General features: G+C 40.0%; 1 long non-coding RNA gene across 1 annotated transcript; it reads left to right on the top strand.

The window, feature by feature from the left end:
• Positions 1-9,159: 9,159 nt before the first annotated feature.
• On the top strand, positions 9,160-19,920 carry LOC148133321 (uncharacterized). Its single transcript, XR_015746674.1, has 3 exons — positions 9,160-9,273; positions 10,316-10,361; positions 19,842-19,920. It is a non-coding gene; the product is annotated as an uncharacterized LOC148133321 (long non-coding RNA).
• The last annotated feature ends 433 nt before the right edge of the window (positions 19,921-20,353 follow it).

Here is a 20,353-nt window from a genome sequence, read left to right as displayed (position 1 = left end):
ATTCTATCAATTTTGGCATGAATAATGATCATAACTTCCATTGTAGGTTATTCCTTAGAAATTGTTGGGAAAAGACCATTATTACTGATTGGTAATTACCAATTGCTTCTGTGGTAAATGGGCACTTACCTGGATTGTGCCTTTTGCATTTCATCATCATTTAATTCTGCTGGATGCATTTCTGCCCTCCACACTCGTCTGAATCTGCTTAGTGAGAATGATTCGCAATCTGATTCAGTGGATTTAGACCACAAAACTGATATTGTAATAAGTAATGGCAGCAAAGTATTCCAAAGTTATGTTACTATTTTTGATAGCAATCACAATTTTCCTGATACTAAAAATTCAACCTTTCTAAAATCTCAGTTTTGTTTTGAGTAGATATAAGAAACTACTGTATGTTGTAATTTCTGCACAACGCTGCCTATAGGAGGCTGGTGTGAATAAGGGAGATGAATTGAATCATTTGGTCAAAATCTCTCCATGAGTGTAAGGTAATTCAAATTCAGATCTCTTATGTCATTGAAACTATTTGCTTTTCATTTTGAAAAAAATAGGCAGAAATATGTAACAACAAGCTGCTGCTTGAAGTGCATTAACTCCAATGATCCTTCTCACCCTTTTTTCCAGTACACTGAGGAGGACTGGGAAGGGAAAGAAGAATTAGGAGGTCCCAAAGTGCTTTTTCAAGAGGCAACCATGACCTCTGGATGGCTGAGAATCTCCATAGACAAGAGTTAGGAGTGGGAGAAGAGATTGGCTAGATTTAGCTGTCTGCAGCAAACAGTGGTTTTGTTTGCTGGATTACATATGTCCAGTAATGGCATGGTGCAAACTCTAATTTCATGAACTTGTAATATATATCAAACACAAATTATCTCAGTTGTATTGATATCATGACAACACACATTTTATCACTACTGCCTCCCCAACCCTGAGACACCTATGCCCCAAAGTGAATCCTGTGAGCATTGGAGACAGATACACCTAAATAAGAATGTCAGAAAATAAATTTAAACTGTAGGAGAGTATCAGGATAAGTAACTAGTAAGTTACTCAACCACATCAAAATGTTCATGGCCCTAGTTGTCTATATCCTAATGGTCAGATGGACATAAATTCTTAATGCAGGAAACCAAAGATGATTTAATAAATATAAATGAGAACTGTTGGGATGAGGATTACAATGAAGCATTATACAGCAATTGAAGATCACAGTCTGTTAAGAAGGAACTAAAGAAATAGAAATACTGATGTTTCAAGGTATAGCTTCTGTCTTTCTGGGTTGGGGATGTTTCTTCCATTGGTTTTGAATGGGATTATATTTCCTCATTCAAGACTTTTTGAATCTGAAGAACAAGTTGCAGCTGTGGCAGAAAGGTACATCTTGTGCACCAGTTGCACCGTTTCCTTGTCCGGAGGTCCTGCTGATGGTCTGCCACACCCTGGTCACCTCAAGACTGGACTACTACAATGTACTCTACATTGGGCTGCCTCTGAAGACCACCTAGAAGCTACAGCTGGTTTAAACTGCTGCGACAAAACAGCAATGGGCACATCTCATTCTGCCCATATGTCACCACTGGTACACAAGCTGCATTGGCTACCCCTTGACTTCCAAGTGCAATTTATAAGGCTATTTATGATATAGGGCAGTGGTGGCTAACCTTTTCCATGTTGCGTGCTGAAAGTGCATGTGCATGGGCGCTTGCGCTCACGTGCCTGTACTCATGATGCAATGCTTGCACAACCGCCCCGTGCCCCGGACATGCCTGCACGACCCCCTGCACATGCACTATGCGCATACACACACAACCCCCATGAGCCGTGTATCTCTGTGCATGTGCATATGATCCCCCCACAGCCCACCCCTGTGCATGTGTGCATGTTTCCCCCCATGCATGCGCAGAAGATACCTGACAATCAGCTGGCTGGTGGGGGACCACGTGCGCATGCACAATGGGGCTCTTCTGGGCAAACTCTCACTTGCCGGCAGAAATGGCTCTGCGTGCCATTTCCGGCATGCGTACCATAGGTTCGCCATCATGGATATAGGGCCTGGTTATCTGAAGGAATGTCTCTGCTCTTGTTTCTGCCCATTTGGTATGTTTGGGAAGAGTTGGTGTGCTCCAGGTCTTTTCTATTAAATGTTGCTATGTTCTGGGATCTAGGATCTGTGCCTTCTCTGTCATGGCTCTTATCTTCTAGGAGCATGATTCTGCCAGAGACAAGGATGCTACACACTTTTCTGGAGTTCCAAAAGGCCTTTAAAGCTTGGGTGTGGTTCCAGCTTTGAGGTTATTGTGTTGAGGGTGAGTAGGAAATGTCACAGTGTGGCTTAACAGTTGTTTTTAGTCTGGGCTATTTTTTTTTGTCTACATTTTTGTTTTATCTTAGTATTCGATTTTGTAAGTCATCCAGAACCTGCTAGAGTGTGTGACATATAATAAATTGAAATCTATCAATCAAATTGGGATGAGTCACAATAGACTGGAACTTTTCCACATTTTGTCAATAACTTGATGAAAAAGGGAAAGTATGATACTTTCTAGTAATTTTATAGTAACTGTGAAAGTGCATACAGAAGTTCAACCTGCTGACAACCATCTCGGTGTGCAGGTTATGGAACAATAGTCTTAAATAACAGGGAGGCAGGTTCAATTTGATTGTTCAAGCAAGCAAAGTCCATTTATTTGAGATACTTTATTTTGGATTCCTATACTGAGAAAGGAAAGTTTTAAATGGCCATTTTCAATTCTAGGGTTCTACAGGAAAAGATAAAATGCAGTGCCATCCTCCAGAAGTTTGGTGAAGAGAATGACATAAAGAAAGACAGAGGTTTCTTTTTCTTGCCCCTGCCAATGTTTACAATTTTCTCTTTATAATTTCCTTCTGACTGGTTATATATAAAAGAGAAAAATTGTATAAACCAGTATGCATTTCCTTGGGCAGAGAGCGCTGGGGAAAACTAAAAAGCTGTCAATCCTCTGGATTCAATTCTTTTGACATTTCTCTCCCAGCTCCCCTACCTGGTTTTCTCTGAAACACTTATTGTTGGACAGGCAAGGACCATATTGCAGTTAAGGTAAATTTGGAGAGGCCATTTGTCTCCATCTGAGGTTGACCACTTTCTTTGTCCTTGGAGAAAATTTAAACAACTTATCACAATGCTACTAATACTTATGAAAGGCATTTGCATGGAGTTTGCTCAAACCAACAATAGCAATTATGTTTGTTTCTGCTTAAAGAATGTGCTCCATGCAGTCCTTTGATATGCAAGGCAGGCAACCACTCTGAAAGGCAAATTAAGGTGTGTATGTGCTTATACAAATAGCTAATTTGCAATCCAAAAGACAAATGATGTAGGAAAAGCTCTTTCTATCCAACTCCTTTTCTGTTATGCTTTTTGTCAGGGAGAGTTGAAGCCAACCTTATTGGTAAGTTTTTCAGTCTAGATAAACAGGCCTAAGATATCTGACAGCTGTTTCATGCTTTTCATCATCATCTGAAACAATCAGTACACATTAGAGGGTACTTTTCCCTTTACAAAGCTGATAATTAGATAACAAGCTGAGATTAAAGTAATTACAGTTAGACAGCTGGCAAGACAGCACAGTCATGATGAAATACTGTTGATGCTTCAGCATCTGGTTCTAACAACAGCACCGGTTAAAAGATTTTACATTAATTACATCACATAATTTAATATAAACATATTTAATTACAATTGATGGGTGATAAACTGTTCAAGAATGACTTCACCTCTTGCAGATGTCAAAATGGTGGGAGCACCATAGAGTTCTTCCCACTTGAGGTGCTGGAAGGGAGGTTAGGAGATTTTTAAGATTTTAAGCCATATCAAGGCAGCCAGGTAAGAAGCAGAACAGCTTGCTGATGTCTTATTCCATGATACATTTGAAGCCATTGGTTACCTTGATTAAAAAAGCATGATAAGAGTGAAGAAGATACCCTTGATAAATGACCGGGGTCATTAATTTTCTAATGTCACTTTCTAACCCTTCCTAGTTGAGATGCGTCATGCTTCAAAAAACAGATCTGGACTCAAATTTAGCAATTTGGATAAGAGCCAGATTTACTTTGGATTGACTTGGAAGCCACCCAATTTGACTCTGGGATGGAGTCCAAATCTGCATTTGGAAACCTGAAATTCCAGGCCTCCCACTGATTATCATTGGAATTCAACAAATGTCTTGATTGTAATAAACTATCTAATAACAAATGTCTTTTTTTCTCCCTATTTGATAGCAGTGGGTTAAATATGCAGTCTAGCAGATAATTAAAAAAGGATGTAGCCTATCAAAATTCAGTTTACAGAGAGAGAGAGAGATGCCTGATTTTTTTTAAAAAACGGAACTACTGATAATGTCTTCTTGACAGAATTGAAATAATATTTAGATTTATTTAACTGATTTGAGGGATTAAGTTCTGTGAAGTTTTGGAATAGGTTTTTGTTTTATACAATAGAAGCATGGCTCATTAAGAATTATAACAACAAATGCACTTTCTTCTGCTATTATAAACATAGGGTTAGTCCTAGCTAAGAAATCTATAAATTTTCATTAAAAGTTCAGTGTATTTTATGGAATGAAATCAAAATTGAAAAGATATGAATAGAAAATTTGGTTCCTCTTTGCTAGTCCATGTTGGTTGTTTTCTTTGCCTTTCCTGAGATTTGTATGAGAAGACATCATGTAAATGATTCTAAGCTAAAAAGTTGCAAATTGTTGAAGGATATGTGAAAGAGTTTGGGAGTTCCAATAAATGAAGAACTACTTTTGTTGAATTATCTAGCATATTCTTTTCTTAGTAGATAGCACCACTGGACTCCTTGTCCAGACTGGGAAATTAAATAGCCCTGGTCTGATTAATATGTGAATGGAATACATCTGTGGAAGAAAGTACAACAAACACAAAACTGTCAAAATGAGTATTACAGGCTAGTTTTCTATGCAATTTGATTTCACTTTTATGTATATTAAATCATAATGTTAAATAGCCACCAACTCTTTCCGACCAAACAAGAGTTTTTGCTGCCGTGCTTTTGCATTTAAAATAACAAAAGATATGGGCTCCAGATGAGATGTTTCCTAAGAAAAAGCAGTAATGAGAAATAGCACGTGCAAGCAATTTGAGCCCATAAAATGTACATCTACTAAGCTCCATCTTAGTGCACATATTGTGTTTTTAAAATGGAAGAAATTACTTTGAAGTGTAGCAAGCTGTTTTGACAGATTTGTGGTCCAAAAAGGGAAGTATTACTCAGCAAAGAGCAGCACAGTTAAACATGTGTATATGTTGCCTGTCTTCTCAATTTGATACTTTGATGGTCACTTCTACTTTCCTTCTCCCTTCCTTCCTTCCTTCCCCCTCATAGAAAATCTCTGTAGGTTATGTTTCCCTAAGTGTGGAAACAAATGCCTCCATCTTGTTCTATAAGAAAATAATGTTTATGGGATTAAAAAGGTAAAGCTGCAGTTGTAAGAGAAGATCACCATATGAAAATGAGCTATTTCAAACGCCTTCCCATATCTGGCCTCCATTTTGGGGAGGAAGGGGTGTGTGTGTTTGCATTTAGATATTCATTTGCTCTGATATGATATTATGTTGGTCTCTGATATTATTGTCTGAATGATCTTAGGAGCTCATGCTTCCAGAGCAGAAGTAGTTGGCTTGCTCACGGTAAGACACTAGATCAGCAGTATCTGCAAAGTGTGATAAAAAAATAGTCAACAGCTACCACCCACAATGGTGCAACTGAAGCAATACACATAACAGTCAGACTCACATTATTATGCTTGCCATCTTGACGTTCTAAAAAAAAGAAAGTCCTGAAGACATTCCTGCTAGTCCTGTGGACAGATTCGGAAAACTTTCCACAGCAATATTTGCCAAGCCATTGTCTTGTCAACATTCCTTCTGCAGAGGAAGGTACTGAACATAAGAAGTGAAGGGAGAATTCTATGGCCAGTAGTTAAACAGACCAAACTAAAAAAAAAAAACAATGCCATATTGCTGTAATAACAGAACTTTGCAAGTCTGGTTTTATTGTACTTCTCCATCTTCTGGTATTTCAGTGAATTAAAGTGATGTCTGTCTGAGCCACTTTCAGATCTAATCTGTCTGTGGTGGGATTAAAATAAATTTTACTTCTTGTTGCCTTGGCAACAGAGCTTGTATATCCCTGTCATGATGATCTTTCTTATTGTCTACATGGCCTTCAAGAAAAGGATCGAAGGGATTTGACTATCCCTCAAATCTGCCTCCTGAAGTAAATTTTCATATTCTGATTTATAAGCTCCACAAACTACACTGCTAAGATTTTCTCAGCCCAGAAATGTTATCCTTTTGTGTTATATTATTACTGTATTGCAAATTCCTCCATTCTTACTTTATTTCTCAATAAGAGAAGTATGTATAATTAAAGCCTTAGACTGGAATGAGGAGAATAGGGTTTAAATTTTCACTTGATCACAGAACTTACAGAGCTTCCATACTTATGTTGTAACCACAAATAACCAGGTTATTTGGGGTTAGTCCATATCATGTACGGTTTTAAAGAGTGACAACCAGCAACTTGAATTGTCCTCAGAAGCTATGAGGAACTGTCATGCCCCTGGTGGAGACTGACTCTGAGGAAGAGGAGGAACAGCCAACAGGGAGTGGGAGTGTTGATCCAGAGGTGGTGGAGGAGGCTAAGGAAGGATAGAGGCTGACTGAGCAATCAGAAGAGGATTCAGGCCCATCCCCTATCCATCCTAGGGCACCCAGAGAGGAGAGGATCAGGGAAAAGCGAGGTCTACTCGGGAGGAGATTACCATGATCCTCCTCATGGCTTGCAGCTGGGAGCTATGTATATAAGTTTGTAACTGCGTAGTCAGAATTGCTGGAGTCAAAGTTAGTGTTTCCTTTGAAAGAGGTTTATCTTTGTTGGCGTTCTTCCCATGAACTCTCCCCTGTTATCTTCCTGGAATGTATGATTAATTATCTTGGCTTGCTTCGTCAAAGCGGTTTGTTTTTGGTTTCCTTTTGCCTCATTATTTACTTTTGTGACTTTAAACTGTGCCTAATAAAACAGTGAAGTTAAGTTGAAGGCATGACTGGACTTTAATGTATGTTTTGGGTTTTGGATTACTTTGAGAAACTACGAGTCATCACAGGAACCATTGCAGCAATATTACATTGGCATACCATAGTGTGCCCAAAACTGCATGTGCTGTTGCATTCTGGACCAACTAAAGCAGTGGTGGGCTGCTACTGGTTCAGACTGGCTTGCCCGTACCAATGCTCATAGTATAACTACCTTCATTCTCTACAAATGAACTTTACATTATGGCATCAGGGTAAATATTGGCCACTTTTAACATACGATGGCACCTGGTCATCAGGTGTCCTGCAGGCATTTATTTCCTAAATATTAATATATGTTGAATGCAATCCTGACTGCCTGTTAACTTTTTTGTTAGCAATATGTGTAACAAAATACATATTTACTTGGAAGGATTGTTCTCATTCTCAATTTGTTTTCCTTTTGGCAAGTAGATAAAACTGTGAGGAATACAGTTATGCAAAACTGTTTTGTGAGTGTTGGGGCTGATATCAAGCTAGATGCTTACTGATTTTCTCCCTTCTGCCTCAAGAAAATACCCACACAAAGTGATAATTGCCTCCAGGAGCAACATTAGTGCAGTCACAAAAGTACATGCAAAGCAACATAGGGAAAGAGTGATTTTAATTTTTCAGTGTCCTGGGGCCCCTGCTAGTCTTTTCTGAGAAATTACCTGTGATGGAGTTAGCAGGGAAAGAGCCTTCTATTCTGGGAGCAACCCAGTGCAAGGAGGATATTAATTAAATTTATTAAACAAATAACACAGCTACTCAGGGAGGAAGGGGTCCATCTGCCAGTGCTACAGATTGATCTCTGCAGAGATGCAAGCTGAACAGTAGTTAAAGCTAAGTTGCAGCGCTCAGCAGATGGGCTCCCGTCTCTAGTGAGAAAAAAATTGGTGGCGGTCCAACAGCATTTTCCCCTCCAGGTTTTTGTTTCTTGCCACTGTGACTGAAGAAACACTGCTCTGTCTTTTTTCAGCCTCTTCTGCAAAGCCCACCCACACCCCCTTCCTCCATTATTGTGTATGCAAGCAATGATTAAGTCTGAGCGATTTGTTCAAGAGGCAAGTCCCGGCTGATCTCATTCTGTGCCTGGGATGTAAACCTCAACCAGAAAATAATTAGGAAAATGTAATCCCACTGACTTTACACTCCACTTGTGTGCCCTGTTACATCTCGGCATAGAGCTTTTGGGTAGGGCGGAAGCTACAAAGCAGTCTGGTATCGGGGCTTCTAAATTACTGTATGTGCATATTTCTATGTGTATAATTCTCTCTTTTACACTCTTTGTCTTTGTCCTGCCTGCACATACACCTTAATTATTGGCAAATTAAGATTTATTTATTATCCTTATATATGGTTTCCTATTAATGCAATTTTCAGATTTAAAGCCATGTTGGTGTGCTACATTTTTTTCATGCACTCTTCAAAAAAAAATATTCTCCCTTTTTCCTTCCCTTCATGAAAAGGGAAGATATATCCCTGCCTGCAAAGTGCCAGCAACCTATTCTTATGTTTTAAATACTGCAAAAATTTGGATGCTTCAACATGAATATCCACATTTGACTTCATAGCTTTTGCTATATGAAGTCCGTTTGAGTCCACAAAAATCAGTGGAGATCTGCAAATACAGCGTACTTATAATGCCCAGCTCTGTTTTTCTTTGCCATCTGAATCAAGTGAAGTTGTCAAAGGGCTGGATTGTATAGAGTCCAGCTGAAATTGCTGTCAAGGGGATGAAACATGTTGTGATGACAGTTGGTCCATTATCTGTTCTTAATGGTTCATACCAATTGTGGAGGTCTATATCTGGGGACACTCTATGATACAAATGTCAGAGGAAACCCTATGGTTGCAGTGGCTTGGATCAGTTTTACATACTTTACTTGGTTCAGCAACTCACATCAATGCTGTGGGAAGCTCAGACTTGGATTGTTATACAATAGACCTACAAACCTGGTAGTTCCTTTAATTTATTTCAGTTGAGATGATGTAATTTACATTGATGCTGTCCTTTGATTTGCAGCCTCCTCAAGCGCTTACAACAGCTGGAAGATGGCCCCAAATAGCTGACTGCCTCTAGGTCAGACTGAACTACCTCTTTGCAAAGAAGTCTCTTCTGAATATTACAAGCAGTTGGAGCAGGTAAAGCAAAGCAATGAGACCGCTTTATACTTAGAGAGGACTGCATGGGTTTACAAAGCTGCTTAAAAGAGATATTTGACCCTTCTCAAAGATCCTTTGCAGGAAATTCATCCTGTAGAGCAGAGGTCTCCAAACTTGGCAACTTTAAGACTTGTGGACTTCAACTCCCAGAACTCCCATAGCTGGCTGGAGAATTCTGGGAATTGAAGTCCACAAGTCTTAAAGTTGCCAAATTTGGGGACCCCTGCTTTAGAAGAAATTCAATTAGTGGAAATTGTCTCAACGAAGCCAAATAGGTCACTCTGGAAGGTTGCATGTTTGCTATTAATACGAGTTCAATGCGGTGGTGTTCTCCTTAAATCCTTCAGTGGCTTGGAATCCAAATATCCAAGGAATGACATTAGTAACCTGCCATTATTAACTTTGTCAAAAGGGGCCCTTCCAGCAATAGAAGAAGTCTATGATGGATATGCTAAAGAGAAGCTCACCAATGTTATAACAACTTCCTGAACTTGCAATGGCTTTCCATCCTGGGTTGGAAAGCATTGGTGGGCACTTACAGTTTGCCTAGGCATTTTACATTGTTGTATTTTCAGATAGTTTCATTATTTTACTTTAAGTTTTAAGGCACAATATTTTATTGCTTCGTGTTTTATTGTTTTAAAATTAAATCCATTGTTAATGATGGCTTACTTAATATGTAGGTAGTACATATATATGAACAAAATATTAAACAAGGACTAAAGCACTGCCAACAGATGCAGGGATTAGTTTGCTTCATCCTGCTGACAAACCCCGATCTTTTGTTGCTTAATGGACAAAAAAGTTATACTAAGGCAATTTTCTATATTGGTAATAGAAGTGAGATCAACAACAGTCAGTAATCAGCTTTTGTCCCTAAGTGGCTGCAGATGGAAATCACATTTACTGAGCACTTAACACCCTTCCAATAAATTTCTGCATAAGGTTATTTGAGAAATATGGTTAATTGAATACATTCCCAATTTAGTACATAATTGGTCTCCCTGTTACATCTTTGCAGCTCCATATGGAATTGAAAATGTCACAACAATCACCAGGGATATGAGGTGAGTTTACATAGAAGCACTGGACTTGTTCTTTTCCCCCTCCAATTAATTATCCTGGGACAAAAGGCAATCCATAAGTTCACTTTAAACTCTGATTTGTTTACACATTCAAGAGGTGAATCAAAGTTGAGAAGCTCTGGAAACATCCATAGCACAAGGACTAAGAACTGTTGATTGACTTATTTCATTCTGGAGGAGGTCAGCTACATCTGACCTTGTTTTCTAGTGACAGCCTAGCTTTTCATGAAGTTCATGTAGATTTCCAAACACATCAGCCCCTGACAGAGCGGTCAAATGCCTAGTGGCACAGTATGCCATTGATTTGATCCTGGTTATCCTTTTGGCATATGGTTGTCACAGGTGACATAGCTTGAAGACAACAAAAACAAATTGCCAAGTGCAGGTTGGTCTCATATAAACAACACTTAAGCTGTTATCTCCTATGCTTAAAATCCTCAGAGAAATATAATATAATTAGCCCAAGTGTTTTTGTTGGCAATGATAAACCAGTTTATTCTGCCGAAACCCCACCCTGGCCCATGGGCAGTTTTCCCCAACGTGTGCCCTCTGGATATATTCAGCCCTATTGTTCTGCAATCTCATAATTAAATACATCGAAATAGTCTTCTGGGCAGAAAAATGCACACGTACATCCTATGAATTGATCAGAATGATGACATAGTAATGGGGGCAGGTATAAAATCACTACTATATTTGCTCTGTTCTGCCTTATCTCCAATGAAAGGAATTGTCAATCAGTACCATTAGCAAATAGGCTTCATATTGCTTCCTCTCTTACTGTAATATTTAGATGGGTTTTCAAATCAAAATGCCCTTGCTAGTAAGGGTCTGTTTCTGAGCACAGAGGGACTATAGGGAGCCATTGCTCTCTTTTCTTTTATATAAAGAAACATGATTAAAAGCTGATAACCATGCCAATTATGGTTACAAAATTCCATATAACCATTAAATGGGAGCAAACAGAAGCAAGAAATAAGCTTAATTTTCCAACGTTCTATTGACTGAACTTATTTTTGCAACCAGATATAGAGTCCTATATAGATTAAATAGGTCAGAAGAAGCCTATTATTCTGCCCCACAAAGTGAATTTTCAGATGCGTTGTTAAGGACTTTCATAAAATGGCTGATATGGAGCTCCTACTCATTCACAGATTCACCATTGCGGTAGCTGTATACCACTGCAAAAATCCATCTGCCGATTGAAATTGTTCCCTGACAGCTTCCTAGAATACTTTCCTGACTTTTAATTCTTTTCTGGACAGAGGGAAATATGTCTTACAAAGTGCAGCAGCCAAACATCTTATTATTTAAGAATATTTTACTTGAGTTCTTTGTAGCCAAGTAGCATTTCTATAAATACATACAAAGCTGGTGGAGAGTGGTGCTTACTTGTGTAGTATGCCAACTTCCTTTTGATTTGTTTGTTATTTTACTTGTGAGACTAGCGTGAAGTCACCCAGTGAGTTTCCATTGATTAATACCATTTAAATAAAAGAACCTAGAAAAAGAAAAGTGGGGCAGGAGACTGGTGAGCATCAAAGAAGGTGATGTCGCCTTATAATCCATTACTACTTGTTCAAAGGTGTAAAAATGCTGCACATGTATTAAAAACTCTATGAAAAATCAATCCTGACAGCTCATCTTAGGGTTAAGTCTCCTGTGTCTTTACCAATTAAGATTAAAAACATAAGAAAACAACAAGTTAGTGTTATATACAGACCCACAACTCCATTCACATAGTAAACTAGCCTAAGAAAGAAGGTTATGATTAGATTTGAGAGTTATAAAGGGGGGAAATTATGGCTTTTGAAGCCTTATGTTTTTCTGTTGACAAAATTTAACTTTTTTTCTGAAATCAGGTTCACCAGGCTTGATGAACAAAGAGATAATGTATAATTATCTAAATCCAGTGGTGAATTTTAAGACTGTTCATCAAAACTCCAACATAAGCCTTCATTCCTTTTTTTTTTTTTTAAGTTTAATAAAATGATGCTGTTGTTTCAAATTAAATTCTATATTTCCTCCATGGCAAAGAAAAACAGGTTAGTGTTTGGATCTCACCATGTCTGAGCTTTCAGTTTTAGATCACCTTGAGGTTAATAATACAAATGCTTCAGTTGTGCTATGTTAAATTGTTAGAATTACTTGTTTTTTTTTAATTAGTGTCCTGCAAGACTCCTTTTGAATTCTAATTCAAAAACCCATCACTGTACCACCTTTATTTACAGTGTTTGAAACTGGGCTAGCATAATGGATGAAGGTAACAAATTTATTTTTAAATGTTTGTTTACCAGGATGCAATAGGTGAGTTACCAATTTATCTGTCTAATTTATAGGAACTGAGAAATCTTAAAGAAAGATGCAGGGCACATTTGAATTCACAGGCTATTTACTACAGACTCTTCTTTTGCCATCACTTTATACCTGGAATAATTTTGTTATCTGATTTAAAAGGCAAAGTAGTTGCTTTGGCATCTCAATTTAAGAGAAAATTGGATGATATTCCTGAAGTCAATTACCAGAGTTTTATATTTCTCTCATAGAACATATTTTGTGCTCTCCCCTCCCCCATTAAATCTAAATTGGAAAATTAGATTGAGATATCAGGGTATGCATTACTCTAAAAACATTAAAACTTCATTAACATGTACGAAGCAGGAATCCTGTAAAAATCTATACAACCAAACAGCTAAATAGTACCATAGATGAAACTAGATGCATTATTTTCAGTATCTTTCTGTAGGGTTGTTTCACATATTTTTTACTATAGTAAAAGGAAAAAAACAGTACTATAGCTGTAAAAGGAAAAAAACAGTATTGAAATACATGTTAAGAAAGTATTAATATCAATTTTGCTCCATGCTGGAAACTTCTAACTATAGCTTTGTAAGTGCATACAAGGGATGTGTGTAGATTGAATCTATTTCAGTTTGATTTGAACATCTGAATCAATTTGAAAGGACAATCCGACTTAATCCAAATGAATCAATTCAGACTTAATCTTTAAACTGGATCCAATATAGTTTGGAGCATTAAAATGCATATGTGCCTATAAGGAAATCTCTGAATCATTCTGAACCAATTTGATTCAGTACATCTAATTCAGTTAATAATGAGATACATGTGATAGTGATCTGGCAAAACATCTGTCATCCCATTGATTGCCAGGGTTGATGTGACTGATCTGCCTGGCTAGGTGGGTGTCCCCTTCCTCCTTCACTGCTTCATGTGCGCTCGGTGGAAGAGGACAACCATCCCAGATAGAAGGAGTTTACCAATTTTTGGTCCAGGCTATATGATAGCTACGCTCCCCCTCTCTCACAGCTCCATTTGTGTCCCTCCCAAAGCTGCCCACTAGGTGGAAGAGAATGACCATCCCAGATAGGAGTCTTCTGTCAAGGGTATACGATAGCTGCACTCCCTTGCTAGAACCTCAAAACAAACTCAAGGTCCATTTGTAGAAGATTAGATACACTGACCTATTTAGTTGAATTGATTCAGGGTTCCACATCGGATTTTGGAACGTAGAAATTATATGGTATATGTTGTATAATCTTGAATAATCTTTCTGCAAGATCAAGGATTTCATACTTCCCACATATAAATGTTTCATCCCATAGAAAACCATTATGTCCAAGTTCTATTAATGTTCCATTTTGGAAGTTAGAGCCATGGGAACTCACCAGTTTGCATATGAAAGTGATTGCTTGATATCATATGTGTGAAGTTTATGAACTAGTAAATTCTGGATCAGATCCAAAATTGTTCTTCAGCAAATAGAAGGGCTCCTTTAATTTATTAAAATCTCTTGATTCAGTAAACACTTCTATAAACTTTCATTTTAGTTGCATTTTCATTCTTTATTGAACATATTACATATCAACCAATGTATTCTGTAATAGCCATCAACCATTTTTAAAATCTAAAGTTCAGGAAGCCCAGGAAGCCGCAGAGGTGAGGATGGGTGTGTGTGTGGTGGAATATTTGCTTTTCCATCAGTGGGAGTGCCTTTGGATTTCTCTTCTGACACACTTGGACTGATTTTTCCTTTTGTATGTCTGTCAAATTGAATGCTTTATGTTCTCATAAATGAGGCAAATGTATTAGTTGAATATGATACATTGTAATCAATCCTGAGTCTTAGTTCCCCATATGAAAAATGGCAATGTCTTGGATTCCATTACACAACTATTATGTTAATAAATGAACAATAAGTTCATTTAAGTTCAATAAGTTCATTCAATAAGTTCAAGAGAGAAGCTATTCTGTTTTAAGGAAGGAAGGAATTAATGGATCAAGGAAGGAAGAGGGGAAATAATGGAATATTAGAAAACAGAAGCAATAAAATAGATGCAAAGGTACCCTATTCTTGCATCAGGATGACAGACAGATGCCAAAACTTGTTGTAACTGTATTTATATAGCTACAAATACCCACAGATTAAATTCCAATCTGATGAAATTGTGACCTTTCTTCTGATTTTTTCCATCAATACAAAGTAATTTTAAACCTAATCATATCTGGGCTACAAATAAAATGTGCCATTTTTAGAAGTGCTTATGTTTACACATAAGCAGGACAAGAGGCTGCAATGAATGGTCATTCCCACAGATTTCATACATGTGTGGCTGTCCTCTCCTTGACTTGTATGCATACTTTCTGTACGATACATTAGGCTGAAAAACAATGTTGAGCCTAAGAGTATCCAGGGACGCTCCTGGCTGAGTTTTCATGATGCACCAATGCATCTTGATTGCATCTACACATCCACTTCTTTAAAAATGTGGCAACTCCTCCTCCTCTTCCCCCAAACTTTGGAAAACAGCTGGGCATCAATTTGGAAAACAGGAAGAATGTAGGCTTCTCTTAGTGGACCATTCCAAAGAACTGAAAAAGAAATTATTGCTTTGAGAATTTATTTTCTAAATGTTGGTAATGGGAGAAACCACAAAGTTAGTGGAAACACAGACTGAAAACACAGTGTGATTATTCTTTGCTCTCACAGTTTTACTGATCAATCTTGATCAACCTCAACTGTATTGCTCTTCTGAAATAGTTCTTGATAAACTTGTCCAATTATTAGAACTAATTATTGGAACTTCATATCATCAAATAGCTCAACAACAATGCCTATAATAGTTGTCAACAGATGGCTAGAGAGCAATTGTTAACCTAGTGGATTTATCAGCCCATTTTTTCTAGCAACATATTTAATTTGTTTAATTGCCAGAAGGTGTGAAAAAGCTGATGAGTGTCTCAGCTGCCCAGACATGCATGGAAAATAAAATCAGAAGGGACTGGTATTGGTTTTTAAGTTTTATACAAAGTTAAGCATTGAGATTTAAATTAGTTGCACAACTTAAAATAATTATCAAGTTGAAAACCCACCAAAATCCCATAGCAAAAATGTCATCAGGACAGGTCATTTTAGTATAAGGATTCAATGCAAGAGAAAAATAATATTTCCTCTTGCAAAAGGATTGTTTTCCACCAGAAGGACAATGAAATAAAGAGATACACCTGTCTTTCCATCACCTATACAATTATTTCTCAGGAATACTTTGATTGTTATAAGATACTTTTAAAAAGACCTGATCAATCAAAGAGAAAATGCAACTACAAAGAGATTAAGGCTTTTCACACTCAGAGAAGTGCTTTCCAATAGATCAAAACTAGTGGATGTTCTATTTTTTTTTTTTTTTTTTTTTTGCCCTTGTGAAAGGCACCAATGGGAAGCTCATGTTAAGTAAATGACCTGGTACTGGTTGAAGTTCTACAGAAAACAAATATGCATCTCTTTCAGATATTACTCCATATCTCAGATAATACATACCTTTACAGGAGAATATTAAGCCAATGCTATTATTAAGAGAAAGCACCTCAGTCATTTTTTAGAACCAGGAACTCTCATGAAGATGAAAGTCTACTGCAGCCAATATTATATAGAGTCTAATCTCTCTGAGATCTGGACAAGTTATCCTGCATCTCTTTCAATATTTGAAGTCCTATTGGTAAGAATGAATGATGCCCAGATTTTGGAATGTCATTCCTCTTCTACTCTCTGTTCAGGTGTTTGGGTCAGGTTCGAAAACATACAAAGAAGGCAGCACTGGGATTCTCAGGATACATTCAGTAAACTTGCTTCAACAGTCTTAATACAATCTTAAATTGTATTTTTGCCAGTGTCTATGTCCTTTGAATGTACTTCACTGAGTTGGTTTTTAAAGAATGATCTAATACTACTAATAGTTGAAAAACTGTTACAAAAATGTTTAATTTAACAGATCACTCAAGAAAAGTGTGTCCTTCTGTAGACCCCTTTCTTCTTTTCCTTTCTAGAAATTGACTACAGCCATTTATAAATATAGTCCTATATGGGACATCATTCTGCCCATTAACCTTAAGGACTGTTGAAGAATCACATTTCCACACACTGTCATTTCAGCAGGGAAGCAGTGGTTTGGACCTGAGCCAGGTAAAGGGGAAAGGAGCCAGGATCTTTCTTCTTTACCTGTTCAAATAATATCTCAGTAGGCAATTTAAATGATGGTCTTAGTGCCGTCTCACATTCCTTCTGTTAACCAGTACATTGCCTCGTCTCCCATCCAATTTTCCCTCTATCTTTCCTCTATTTCCTGGAACTCAAACATGAAACTTGAACAATATCATTAATCCACCTGATCTTCCTAATACTGAGTATCAGGGGTGGGCTTCAAAAAATTTAGCAAAATTTTTCTGCCTGGTTTCTGGGTGGACATGGCCATAGTGGGTGTGGCCTAGTTGGCCTCCTGCACCACGTTTTCACTCTCCCTGAGCTCCAAAGACTTTCCTCGAGCCTCCAGGAGAGCAAAAATGGACTCCCCAGGCTCCGGAGGCTCTCCAGAGGCCAGAAAAAGGCCCTTTTCCAGCTTTCCAGAGCCTCCAGCAGGCCCATTTTTTGCCCTCCCTGAGCCTCTGCATGGGTCTGCACTTATCTGGGATCCAAAACGGGCCATGTGGAGACTCCTGGGGGAGGCATGTGGGCAGAGACAGCCAGTCATTTCGACTACTGGTTCAGCAAACCAAATGTAAAATTAACATCCGGTTCTCCTGAACCGATGCAAACCTGTAGCAGCCCACCCCTGCTGAGTATGCACATTAATTTTAGCCCATTTTTAGCACCCATCATTGCCAAAGACAGCACCCCACAAATATAAAATAAATCTATTTATAGCAGGAACTTGTTCTGACCCAGCCCCCAAATCTCTATTGCCATTAAATTGTGAACTACCGAGTTTCTCCAACAATACGGCCTCCCTCAATAGGAAGTCCCAGCATGCTTTATAGGCATAAAATCAAATTAAGCCCCTCCCCGCAAATTAAGGCCTATATTAAACATGCGAAATGGGGGGGAATGGCGGGGGGGCTTGCCGTTAGAAAGTACTTTTGTTGCATACCCGGATATTGGCGTTGATGGGGCACTTCGTATCAGGAAACCTTCCGCCACCGTTGCTTTCCCTTCTCCCTGTGCTGCCGTGGCATTTAAAGCAACGCCATGGCATTTGGCGCAGCCATGCACGGCCAGCCAGGGCTCCTCCCTGCAACTAGAGCCCGGCGGAGACACTTGGCTTCAGGCGCTACTGTCACCGCCTTCCCTTCGCCTTCGAAGGCAAAGCCAATTCTTTTAAAAACGATGCCCTACTACCGGTATGACAAAGACTCCCCTGCCCGAGAGGGCAGCCCAACCCCACGTGGGGAGGCGAATCTCCTGGGGCCGCAGCACAGGATTGGCCCACCCCGGGAGAAGCGCCCAGCCGCCATCCCTGCCTGGCACTGGGCAGAGCGCGAAGAGCTTCGCCTGGGATGCCCAGCACAGCTGACAGGCAGGCGCTTCTGCCCAGGGGTGGAGCTCTCACCAAGGCAGTGAGCGCCTCCCCGCCGGACCCTCTGCTCATCCCGCCAGGGCCACAGCAGAGCTGTGAGGACTGGGCAGAGCCGGGAAAGTGTGTGCGCCTGCCTGCCAAGCGAAAGAGCCGGGCTGACCCGAGCTTGGCTTCTTTTCCAAGTCCCTCCAGCCCGAAACTGAAGGGGCCACTGGGAGAGGCTGCCCGAGGCAGTGATAGCGGCCACCCATCCGCGGACAGGGAGACGAGGTGACAGCAGCGCTGCTTCCCTGGCCGGTGGGTCTGGCGGAGAGAGCCCATCATTTCCACCCCTCGCCCAGCCCATCCCTGTCCCCATGCATCTCCAAACGCACAGACAGCTCCAAACGCTGCAGTGGCATGGGCAGAGGCGCTCACTCGGCGGGGCTCAGCTCGGATGAGGATGCGGTGCAGGCCATCGCCTTGCCTCCCTGTCCACGGATGGGTGGGCGCTATCACTGCCTCGGGAGGCCTCTCCCGGTGGCCCCTTCGGGTTTGGGCTGGAGGGACTTGGGAAGGGAGCCAAGCTTGGGTCGGCAGCTGGGTGCTTCTCCCAGGGTAGGCCGATCCTGCGCTGCGGCCCCGGGAGATTTGCCTCCCCACATGAGGTTGGGCTGCCCTCTAGGGCAGGGGAGTCTTTGTTGTACCAGTAGTAGGGCATCATTTTTAAAAGAATTGGCTTTGCCTTCGAAGGCAAAGGGAAGGAGGCGACAGGAGCGCCTGAAGCTGAGTGTCTCTGCCAGGCTCTGGTTGCAGGGAGGAGCCCTGGCTGGCCGCGCGTGGCCGCGCCAAATGCCATGGCGTCAGGGGTCAAAAAAAAATAAGGTCCGGCCTTATTTTGTGAGAAACACAGTATTAAACCAAAGGTTAGTTCTTCTTTCCTTTTGTATTTTGTATTTTGTACTGGGCTGTCCCCACAGGAATGATCATTTACTTCACAACTGAAAGTTTCAGAATTGATCTAAAGTAACAGAAGTTTTGGTCCTATACCTTTAGCGGCAATGGACTAAATTTTACTGTGATAGATTAAGTGTCCAGAAAATTGCAAGCTTTTCTATCAGTTGTTCTGTCATGATTACTTCATGGACTATACCAGTGATTGATTTTTCAATAAAGGTCAAGGAATTTTTACAAATATCTATTTGTTGTCTATGTTCCAGATCAAATTCAGTTAAGACTTTTAGCAGTATTTTATAATTTGCACAAAGATATGCAGGAGAAAGATTTCTCCACTTGGATGCTGAATTTAGCATTAAATGTTTATCTGAGATCTTAGATCTTTCTTTCTTTCTAATGTACACTGGATTTAAATAAAGATAAAGAAAGTGAAGGACTAAGTTTTCTGAAATGATGAGCTGGCCTTTTGTTCAGGGCAAACGTCTGAAGCCAGGAACAAAAGGCTTTCAACAGTACAGTCCAAGGCAACGTTACCTGCTTTTCAACATGAAGGCAGAACAAGGATTTGCACAGAAGAGGAAGGAAGTCAGATTGGATATGTTCATTCATATCTTCTGGTCCCTAATGTATTCTTCGATCCCTCTCTTCCTCCCCTCTCCAGACTGATGCCCTCCAAATGTGACGAGATTGCAACTTCCAAATTTTTCACCAAGCAAAATACAGTCACAATCCAACTAGAACAGGGGTACCCAACCGCTGGTCCCTGGACCGGTACCGGTCCGTGGATCATTTTGGACCAGGCCGCCTACTTTGCTTGGGCGCCATCTTGTTTCGATGTGCTGGATCAAGTGCTGGTTTTGACGCCGTCCCTCAGCCTCGACCAAAAATGTCAGCTCCATGCCGTGTGTGGCTGGAGAAAAAGGGGCGTTGAACAGGGTTGCCATCTGGCCGTTTTTTGGCCAAATACGAGAAATATGGCCGTATTACTATCTGTTTGGCTGTGGAAAAAATGATGTCTCTGGCCAAAGGGAAGTCTGCCCTCAGCAGTGCCAGTCGGCGGCCTGAGGGAGAAAGGAACGCGGGGTGGGGAGAAAGCTCGCCTTAGCAGCTCCGCCATGAAACGCCTCTTTCTGCCTGGGGAAAGGGAGCGAGAGTGAAAGTGAGAGAGAGGCG

This window comes from Notechis scutatus, chromosome 1 (genome assembly GCF_049901735.1).
Source record: "Notechis scutatus isolate UNSWTSFEM ecotype Mainland chromosome 1, rNotScu1.2, whole genome shotgun sequence".
In the NCBI taxonomy this organism is placed as follows: Eukaryota; Metazoa; Chordata; class Lepidosauria; order Squamata; family Elapidae; genus Notechis; species Notechis scutatus.
The sequence above is the reverse complement of the archived record's forward strand: the minus strand, read 5'-3'. Positions and strand labels throughout refer to the sequence as shown.